Here is a 12,078-nt window from a genome sequence, read left to right as displayed (position 1 = left end):
CTTATCCATGAGACAGTAAATCAGGACTAAAGATATAATAAAAATACCTTCTAATGCAATATAAAATGTTAGATAATAGGTTAGAAACATAATTTATCATGAGCCCTGGGTAATTTCTGATTACATTAGTGAAGTTAAGTTGATTGGGACACATTCCCATTCATCTCAATGGCAAAAAGTGTCAGATAAAGGTGTGTTTAAATTAGAGAGGGAACTCTGCAGGGAAGTGGGGAGATTCATTCCTTTATCAGCTGTTGAACACTCTGTCACTAGATGGCAGCTTAGTTCATTTAATAACAGGTAAATATAAACGTACCCAGTCTACCCGAAATTTGGTGCTAAGAAATTATCACATTAAGGTGTGTCGCTAGACCCCTTTTACATGGGCACAAGCCTAGTGAAATATTACTTTTGAATATAACTTATATTAGTACCTATAAATATTTATAATATAAATGTCTGACAATGGAGCAGTACACCTACCTGAAAATGTAGGCCTACATGTCATGTTTTTGCTGTTTAGAACACAAAAGCAGTTTTTAGGACAGCAGCCACTGGGCAGAAGTGAGGGCTGAGCCTATACAGTCTTAATAGAGTCACACCCAATAATAACCAACTGCATTATCAAAAAGTTTTTCTACATAGCGCTTTATACAATAAAGATTGTTTCAAAGCAGCATTTTGGCTGTTGTTCAGCTTAAGTAAGTTCAGTGTTGATTCAGTTCTGTTGTAAAGATAATCAATTATTAAATTAGTTCATTTCAAGCAGTTCTGCAAAAAAACAACAACAAAAAAAACATATTATGGCAGCATCCACCTCAGTTCAGTTCTCATACAGAGTGTCAGTACAGTCAGATCAATAATATTGTTGAATATAAAGTATCTCCAACTAAGCAAGCCAGAGGCAACAATGACAGGGAACCCAAACTCCATCAGGTGACAGAATGGAGAAAAAAAAACTTGGGAGAAACCAGGCTCAGTCGAGGAGCCAGCCTCTGGCCAATGAACGAACACAGTGTGATTATGATACAGGCTGCATCAAAAGTCAGAATTCATATCGGAATCGGTAGCATTCAAATATTCATCCAACCACAGAGTCATACGTCACAGCAGTCTGAGGACAGCAGTCTCAGGCCTTGTCCACACTAATACATTTTTATTTGAATATGCATCTTTTTCTCTCCGGTTTGGCCTTCCGTCCACACTGAGACAGCATTTTTATTAATGAAAATAGAGCTTTTTGAAAACGATAAATTTGAAAACGCCGTTTTCACAAAGGGCACATATTATGCAAAATTCACTTTTACATGGTGTTTGAACATAAATTTCAGATTCTGGGCAATGTGACGTACTTTTGCACAAGCTCCGCCCATGACCGTTTACGGACACTGCCGTATTAGCATAGACCCGCCCTGAGTGAGCTGTACACAGTCCACCATTTTTTTCGATGCCAGAGCAGAAGCGATTGAGGTGTTTTGTTGTTGGATGTAAGAATGAACATAGCAGTCATCATATACTCCTGACATCTGAGACGCTGAAAACGCATTGGATTACTTTTGTTTTTGAAGGGAATGCGCCCCCAATCTACCTAAATGCATTTGTTTGCGCAAATCATTTTACACCAGAATGCTTTGTGAACGAGGGACAGTAGAAAGCAGGCTTTGCTAAAAAGTTGTTAGTCGAGGATGGATCTGTTCCAACTGTTGTGTTCGTGATTCAGCTTGCAGTCTCCGGATCGATACTGGTCACCCCTTACGAAAAAGAAGTTTATTCAAGTGTTCTATTAGTATACTTCTTTTAAACTAAAAATAAGAAAGTATACTTTCAGTCTACATTTGATATACTTCTCAAAAATATACTTTATATACTTCTCAGAAATATACTTAAAATTACACTTAAGTGTACTTGACTTATACTGAGAGAAAAGTCCAAGTATATTTGGCCTGTAGTTGTACTCAATCTTTTGATCGAGATATACTAAGTATATACGAGTATAATTAAGTATTCAAAGTATACTAGGCTTGTAGTTGTGTTAACTCTTTTGATCGAGTAGCCTATTAAATATACTTTTTTTACATAGTTTTTTCATACACAGTCTTATGAAACTTACATTGTTTGAAAATATTGATTAGAATATTTATATAAAACAGATATGTTTCTAATATTGCGTATCTGAATTTTTGTGTAGGCTAGTCCACTGGTAGTGTATAGGAATTGACTCTAATTCTACTTTTCCCCACCATTGACTGAATTTTCCAGCTATCCATGTTTTCACTGTTATACGATAGGGGGCGCTATAAGACACATCTTCTAGTACAGAATCTCCGGATCAAAAGTAACACAGGAGAAGAAGAAGCTGAAACAAGTGATAGAAGATTGCTCACTCAAATGTAAAATAACGTGATCATCATACATTAAACAGCGAGTAAATCAAAACTGCTTAATATTACCAAATGATATGAAGCGTAACCCATGAAGAGAAAACGAGTGTGAAGCTTTGGGGGTGCTGGACTCGATCTACTCCATCTGTGTTTTGATTATCGTTCTGAATCTGATCAAGGCGAAGTCTTTGACAAAAATGTGATTTTCTCAACTTTTTTGTTTAAAATGTTGCCTTTCTTTATGAAACTTACCGACATTCAAGTGTTGGTAAAAAAAAGGATGCATGAAGCTAATAAAATGTTTTTCAAATTAAAGTACAGTTAAAGGTATTTTTCAAGTATAAAAAAATAATATCTACATTTGAACATAGTATACTGCAAGTGCAAAAATAATATATAAATAGTAAACTATAAGTATAATATTATGTTCACTTAAAGAAAAGTATACTTGCAGTATAAACTACTAAACTAGTAGTTTACTGAGAGCACACTTCAGTGTGTACTTTCATAAACTAAAAAAATTACTATTTGTATTAAAATAGTAAACTAAGTAGTTTACTACTCTTACACTTATAATACACTTAAATGCATACTTTTATATACTAAAAGTGGGCCAATTTAGTCCCAAGCAGTATTGAAATAGTACACTTACAAGTTTACTACAAGTACACATTGATATTAGTATACTTACTACATAAAGTATACTTAAAAATATACTTGAACATTACTTAAGTATACTTCATAAAATGAACTTGAAGTATACTTCTTTTTCATAAGGGACAGCAGTAATGAAAGGACTGCACACACTTTATTACAGTTCATCAGAGTTGTTTTAGGGATATAAAGTTTACCAGTTTATTAAGCAACCCCTGAAAAGGTCTGTATATATTTGTTTACTGTTAGTTGTAACAAGTGTTTTGTGTAATTCGCTGTGTATGTTGATGCTAATGCAAGGGAGAGAGAGAGAGTTTATGAATAAGACTTTATTGCGCACTTGTACTGTTTTACTCAGCTCTTACATTGATTTTCTGGACAAAAAACAAATGCTTCAACTTTTGTGTGAAATACAATAAACTTCATAAAACTCATCAGTAATTTTTTTGCTCTCATTCGGATGTTTTCCGCTACAACAAGCTTGTACTAATAGTGGATAAAAGCAAGATCACAAATAAGTTATAACCATAATTAAAGCTGCAAGCAGCGATGAAAGGGCCCTCGCACCCGTGCCATCAACACTCGGTGGCTTTAGGAAGACAGAGCATGGTTGGGAAATGTACATTTAAGGAGGTATATATAGAAAGAGTATGTCAAAGTCAGTTACAAAATGTTTTGTATAATGGTGATAATAGCATGCTTCATGACTCAGCTAAGTGTTGCTAGCATGTTTAGTCTGTTTCTAGCATGCTTAGTACACAATAATTATGTGGTTAGTACTGCATTACTGTGTTAACCATGTCAGTTTCTGTTGCCAGTAGGTTGCGTTATGACTATAACTGAATATGAGCATGGATGTGTGTTCAGGACAGAGCTCTTGTCAAACGTGTGAAGTTTGGTGCAAATTGGACATTGCCTTCTTGAGTAACAACAAAGTCATGTTTCATTGAATTAGTATTCTTTAGCACGTAGCTAAGCATTGTTAGCATGTTTTAACATGTTTCTAGCATGTTTAGAACTCAATGGCATTTTTAACATGTTGCTAGAACGGCATCAACGTGTTAAACATGTCACTTCCTGTTGCCAGTAGGTGGCGCTATTACTATAACTGAACATTCTCATGTAGATGTGTTCAGGCCATGACTCTTATCAAAAGTGTGAAGTTTGGGGCAGATTGGACATTCCATGCCTGAGTTACAGCAAATTCCTATTTAATTGCAATAATAGCATGCGTTAGCACTTAGCTAAGAGTTTGCTAGCATGTTTTAGCATGTTTCTAGTATGTTGTTAGCATGTTTAACACTTGCTGGCACTTTTTTATATGTTATTAGGAGTCCATAACAGTGTTAAACATGTCACTTCCTGTTGCCAGCAGGTGGCGCTATGACTGTAACTGAATATAAGCATGGTCATGTGTTCAGGACAGAACGCTTATCAAAAGTGTGAAGTTTGGGGCAGATTGGACATTCCATGCCTGAGTTACAGCAAATTCATATTTAATTGCAGTAATATCATTCTTTAGCACTTAGCTAAGTGTTTGCTAGTATGTTTCAGCATGTCTCTAGTATGTTGGTAGGATGTTTAGCACCTACTGGCATTTTTTTATATGTTATTAGGAGTCAAGAACAGTGTTAAATGTCACTTCCTGTTGCCAGCAGGTGGCGCTATAACTATAACTAAATATGAGCATGGACATGTGTTCAAGAGATAACTCTTATCAAACGTGTGAAGTTTGGGGTAGATTGTACATTGCCTTCTTGAGTAACAACAAAGTCCTGTTTCATTGAATTAGCATGCTTTAGCATTTAGCTAAGTATTGCTAGCATGTTTTAACATGTTTCTAGCATGTTTAGAACTCAATGGCATTTTTAACATGTTGCTAGAACGGCATCAACGTGTTAAACATGTCACCTCCTGGTGCCAGTAGGTGGCGCTATTACTATAACTGAATTTGAGCATAGACATGTGTTCAGGCCATGATTCTTATCAAACGTGTGAAGTTTGGGGCAGATTGGACATTCCATGCCTGAGTTACAGCAAATTCCTCTTTAATTGCAGTAATAGCATGCTTTAACACTTAGCTAAGTGTTTGCTAGCATGTTTCTAGTATGTTGCTAACCTGTTTAGCACTTGCTGGCTCTTTTTTATATGTTATTAGGAGACCACAACACTGTTAAACATGTCACTTCCTGCTGACAGCAGGTGGCGCTATTACTATAACTGAACATTCTCATGTAGATGTGTTCAGGCCATGACTCTTATCAAAAGTGTGAAGTTTGGGGCAGATTGGACATTCCATGCCTGAGTTACAGCAAATTCCTATTTAATTGCAGCAATAGCATGCTTTAGCACTTAGCTAAGTGTTTGCTAGCATGTTTTAGCATGTTTCTAGTATGTTGTTAGCATGTTTAGCACTTGCTGGCACTTTTTTTATATGTTTTTATATGTCCACAACAGTGTTTAACATGTCACTTCCTGTTGCCAGCAGGTGGCACTATGACTGTAACTGAATATGAGCATGGTCATGTGTTCAGGACAGAACGTTTATTAAAAGTGTGAAGTTTGGCGCAGATTGGACATTGCCTTCTTGAGTAACAACAACATCCTGTTTCATTGAATTAGCATGCTTTAGCACTTAGCTAAGTATTGCTAGCATGTTTTAACATGTTTCTAGCATGCTTAGAAGTCAATGGCATTTTTAACATGTTGCTAGAATGGCATCAACGTGTTAAACATGACACTTCCTGTTACCAGTAGGTGGCGCTATTACTATAACTGAATATTCTCATGTAGATGTGTTCAGGACAGAACGCTTATCAAAAGTGTGAAGTTTGGGGCAGATTGGACATTCCATGCCTGAGTTACAGCAAATTCCTATTTAATTGCAATAATAGCATGCTTTAGCACTTAGCTAAGAGTTTGCTAGCATGTTTTAGCATGCTTCTAGTATGTTGTTAGCATGTTTAGCACTTGCTGGCACTTTTTTATATGTTATTAGGAGTCCATAACAATGTTAAACATGTCACTTCCTGTTGCCAGCAGGTGGCGCTATGACTATAACTGAATATAAGCATGGTCATGTGTTCAGGACAGAACTCTTATCAAACGTGTGAAGTTTGGGGCAGATTAGACATTCCATGCCTGAGTTACAGCAAATTCCTATTTAATTGCAATAATAGCATGCTTTAGCACTTAGCTAAGAGTTTGCTAGCATGTTTTAGCATGCTTCTAGTATGTTGTTAGCATGTTTAGCACTTGCTGGCACTTTTTTATATGTTATTAGGAGTCCATAACAGTGTTAAACATGTCACTTCCTGTTGCCAGCAGGTGGCGCTATGACTATAACTGAATATAAGCATGGTCATGTGTTCAGGACAGAACTCTTATCAAACGTGTGAAGTTTGGGGCAGATTGGACATTCCATGCCTGAGTTACAGCAACTTCCTGTTTCATGGCGAAACATCGAAATTTGTCAGGCCGCCGAGGACCCGCCCTTCGACGAAAACTCAAGATCTTCGCAATTTAACGTCGCAAAGGCCTTAAGATTACACTCACCAAATTTGAAGATGATCAGATTAAAACTGTAGGAGGAGTTCGTTAAAGTACGAGGCCTGAAAATGGCAAAAACTGCACAAAAATCTGAGAGGAAGTTCAAAATGGCTGACTTCCTGTTGTGTTTAGGGCTATGCTCCAAGAGACTTTTTTGTAGGTATTAGGTCATTACATGTATGTACCGAATTTCGTGCACGTACGTGGAACGTTGCGGGAGGCGCACTCCGTTGAACTTTTATAGGTGGCGCTATCGAGCCATTTTGCCCCGTCCAATTCTGAAACCTTTATCAGATGTAAATTTTCGCCAGTTCTGACGCGTGTGCAAAGTTTTGTGAGTTTTCGAGCATGTTTAGGCCCTCAAAAATGCAATTAAATGCGGAGAATAATAATAATAATAATATATATATATATATATATATATATATATGTATATGTATGTGTGTGTGTGTGTATGTATGTATATATATATATAAATATAGCTGCGAGCAGCGATTACGGGCCCAAGCCGGTAGTTACCTAAAGGCACCGGGTTGGCGGTACCGCCGGCTTTGGCCCTCCATCGCTGCTCGCAGCTATATTTATATATATATATACATACATACACACACACACACACACACATACATATACATATATATATATATATATATATATATTACCGTTCAAAAGTTTGGGGTCAGTAAGATTTTTAATGTTTTTAGGAGAAGTCTCTTCTGCTCACCAAGGCTGCATTTATTTGATTAAAAATACAAACAAAAACTGTAATATTGTGAAATATTATTCCAATTTAAAACAGCTGTTTTCAATTTTAAAATATTTTACATAGTAATTAATTTCTGTGATCAAAGTTGAGTTTTCAGCATCATTACTCCAGTCTTCAGTGTCACATGATCCTTCAGAAATCATTCTAATATGATGATTGATGCTCAATAAATATTCATTATTATTTTCAATGTTGAAAACAGTTGTGTACAGATTTATTTTTTCAAAATGCTTTGATGAATGTAAAGTTCAAAAGAACAGCATTTATTTCAAATATAATTTTTTTAACATTATAAATGTCTTTACTGTAACTGTTGATCAGTTTAACTCATCCTTCATAAATAAAAGTATTGATTTATTTTATTTCTTTCCCCCAAAAATAAAATTTAAATTATTACTAACCCCAAACTTTTGAGCGGTAGTTATGTTACAAAAGCTTTAGATTTCAGATAAATGCTGTTCTTTTGAACTTTCTATTCATCAAAGACTGTACACAACTGTTTTCGACATTTAAAATAATAATGAATGTTTCTTGAGCATCAATCATCATATTAGAATAATTTCTGAAGGATCATGTGACAGTGACTCCGCTTTGATCACAGGAATAAATAACAGTTTAAAATATATTAAAATAGAAAGCAGCTGTTTTAAATTGGAATAATATTTTACAATATTAAAGCTGCAAGCAGCGATGAAAGGGCCCTCGCACCCGTGCCATCGTCACTCGGTGGCTTTAGGAAGACAGAGCATGGTTGGGCAATGTGCATTTAAGGAGGTATAGTAGTTGCTAGCATGTTTAGTATGTTTCTAGCATGCTTAGTACACAATAGTTATGTGGTTAGTTCTGCATTACTGTGTTAACCATGTCAGTTTTTGTTGCCAGTAGGTGGGGCTATGTCTATATCTGAATATCGCTATGTAGATGTGTTCAGTGCAGGACTTTTATTAAACGTGTGAAGTTTGGGGCAGATTGGACATTGTATGCTTGAGTTACAGCAAATTCCTATTTAATTGCAGTAATAGCATGCTTTAGCACTTAGCTAAGTGTTTGCTAGCATGTTTTAGCATGTTTGTAGTATGTTGTTAGCATGTTTAGCACTTGCTGGCACTTTTTTATATGTTATCAGGAGTTCACAACAGGGTTAAACATGCCACTTCCTGTTGCCAGCAGGTGGCGCTATGACTGTAACTGAATATGTGCATGGTCATGAGTTCAGGACAAAACGCTTATCAAAAGTGTGAAGTTTGGCGCAGATTGGACATTGCCTTCTTGAGTAACAACAACATCCTGTTTCATTGAATTAGCATGCTTTAGCACTTAGCTAAGTATTGCTAGCATGTTTTAACATGTTTCTAGCATGTTTATAAGACAATGGCATTTTTAACATGTTGCTAGAACGGCATCAACGTGTTAAACATGACACTTCCTGTTACCAGTAGGTGGCACTATTACTATAACTGAATATTCTCATGTAGATGTGTTCAGGCCATGACTCTTATCAAACGTGTGAAGTTTCGGGCAGATTGGACATTCCGTGCCTGAGTTACAGCCAATTCCTATTTAATTGCAGTAATAGCGAGCTTTAGCACTTAGCTAAGTGTTTGCTAGCATGTTTTAGCATGTTTCTAGTATGTTGTTAGCATGTTTAGCACTTGCTGGCACTTTATTATATGTTATCAGGAGTTCACAACAGTGTTAAACATGCCACTTCCTGTTGCCAGCAGGTGGCGCTATGACTGTAACTGAATATGAGCATGGTCATGTGTTTAGGACAGAACGCTTATCAAAAATGTGAAGTTTGGCGCAGATTGGACATTGCCTTCTTGAGTAACAACAACATCCTGTTTCATTGAATTAGCATGCTTTAGCACTTAGCTAAGTATTGCTAGCATGTTTTAACATGTTTCTAGCATGTTTAGAAGTCAATGGCATTTTTAACATGTTGCTAGAACGGCATTAACGTGTTAAACACTAGGTGGCGCTATTACTATAACTGAATATTATCATGTAGATGTGTTCAGGCCTTGACTCTTATCAAATGTGTGAAGTTTGGGGCAGATTGGACATTCCGTGCCTGAGTTACAGCAAATTCCTATTTAATTGCAGTAATAGCATGCTTTAGCACTTAGTTAAGTGTTTGCTAGCATGTTTTAGCTTCTAGTATGTTGTTAGCATGTTTAGCACTTGCTGGCACTTTTTTATATGTTATCAGGAGTCCACAACAGTGTTTAACATGTCACTTCCTGTTGCCAGCAGGTGGCGCTATAAATGTAACTGAATATGAGCATGGTCATGTGTTCAGGACAGAACGCTTATCAAAAGTGTGAAGTTTGGCGCAGATTGGACATTGCCTTCTTGAGTAACAACAACATCCTGTTTCATTGAATTAGCATGCTTTAGCACTTAGCTAAGTATTGCTAGCATGTTTTAACATGTTTCTAGCATTTTTAGAACTCAATGGCATTTTTAACATGTTGCTAGAACAGCATCAACGTGTTAAACATGTCACTTCCTGTTGCCAGTAGGTGGCGCTATTACAATAACTGAATTTGAGCATGGACATGTGTTCAGGCCATGATTCTTATCAAACGTGTGAAGTTTGGGGCAGATTGGACATTCCATGCCTGAGTTACAGCAAATTCCTATTCAATTGCAGTAATAGCATGCTTTAACACTTAGCTAAGTGTTTGCTAGCATGTTTTAGCATGTTTCTAGTATGTTGTTAGCATGTTTAGCACTTGCTGGCACTTTTTTATATGTTATTAGGAGTCCACAACAGTGTTAAACATGTCACTTCCTGTTGCCAGCAGGTGGCGCTATGACTATAAATGAATATGAGCATGGTCATGTGTTCAGGACAGAATGCTTATCAAACGTGTGAAGTTTGGGGCAGATTGGACATTCCATGCCTGAGTTACAGCAACTTCCTGTTTCATGGCGAAACATCGAAATTTGTCAGGCCGCCGAGGACCCGCCCTTTGACGAAAACTCAAGATCTTCGCAATTTAACGTCGCAAAGGCCTTAAGATTATACTCACCAAATTTGAAGATGATCAGATTAAAACTGTAGGAGGAGTTTGTTAAAGTACGAGGCCTGAAAATGGCAAAAACTGCACAAAAATCTGAGAGGAAGTTCAAAATGGCTGACTTCCTGTTGTGTTTAGGGCTATGCTCCAAGAGACTTTTTTGTAGGTATTAGGTCATTACATGTATGTACCGAATTTCGTGCACGTACGTGGAACGTTGCGGGAGGCGCACTCCGTTGAACTTTTATAGGTGGCGCTATCGAGCCATTTTGCCCCGTCCAATTCTGAAACCTGTATCAGATGTAAATTTTCGCCAGTTCTGACGCGTGTGCAAAGTTTTGTGAGTTTTCGAGCATGTTTAGGCCCTCAAAAATGCAATTAAATGCGGAGAAGAATAATAATAATTAAAGCTGCAAGCAGCGATGAAAGGGCCCTCGCACCCGTGCCATCAACACTCGGTGGCTTTAGGAAGGCAGAGCATGGTTGGGAAATGTACATTTAAGGAGGTATATATAGTAAGAGTATGTCAAAGTCAGTTACAAAATGTTTTGTATAATGGTGATAATAGCATGCTTCATGACTCAGCTAAGTGTTGCTAGCATGTTCAGTCTGTTTCTAGCATGCTTAGTACACAATAATTATGTGGTTAGTACTGCATTACGGTGTTAACCATGTCAGTTTCTGTTGCCAGTAGGTGGCGTTATGACTATAACTGAATATGAGCATGGATGTGTGTTCAGGACAGAACTCTTATCAAACATGTGAAGTTTGGTGCAAATTGGACATTGCCTTCTTGAGTAACAACAAAGTCATGTTTCATTGAATTAGCATTCTTTAGAACTTAGCTAAGCATTGTTAGCATGTTTTAACATGTTGCTAGAACGGCATCAACGTGTTAAACATGTCACTTCCTGTTGCCAGTTGGTGGCGCTATTACTATAACTGAACATTCTCATGTAGATGTGTTCAGGCCATGACTCTTATCAAAAGTGTGAAGTTTGGGGCAGATTGGACATTCCATGCCTGAGTTACAGAAAATTCCTATTTAATTGCAATAATAGCATGCTTTAGCACTTGGCTAAGAGTTTGCTAGCATGTTTTAGCATGTTTCTAGTATGTTGTTAGTAGGGGTGTAACGATACATCGATATGGATCGATGCATCGATATAACGTCTAACGATACGATGCATCGATTCCACACTTAAAATATCGATATACACCTTTATTTTGGCACTCTCCACATTCTCACGTAACATCCTTCCGCCAAAGCGCACATTTTCGTTTACTCACCAACCGCCTGCCGGTGTGTAACGTTAACCTCCTCATCTGAAAAAGACGCCTGACAAGACTGACTAAACCCTAAACAAGTTTTTTTCACAAAAGCCGGTATTGTCCGCTGTCAAGGCATCGCAAGTTGTTGGTGAACACAACACGATAAATCCGTTTTAGCGACTCAGCGCGCAGATCAGATGTCATTTTGAAAAGACGCGCTAAGAAGAGTTTCGTCAAAGCTGACTAAAAGTGATCGAGGATGCATAATTTCAATGAACTCGTGATATCTTCTTCAGGGCGTAAAAGGAAAATAAAAGCTGAAACATTTTCACGGAACCTTACTAAAGCAGCTCGTTTAGTGGTGAGGGAAAAGCTCTCTGTATTGCGTGTACGTTATCACAACAACAAAGTTGGTCTATGTCTATGTCAG

The sequence above is a fragment of the Abramis brama genome (genome assembly GCF_963993115.1).
Source record: "Abramis brama genome assembly, chromosome: 8".
Lineage (NCBI taxonomy): Eukaryota > Metazoa > Chordata > Actinopteri > Cypriniformes > Leuciscidae > Abramis > Abramis brama.
The sequence above is the reverse complement of the archived record's forward strand: the minus strand, read 5'-3'. Positions refer to the sequence as shown.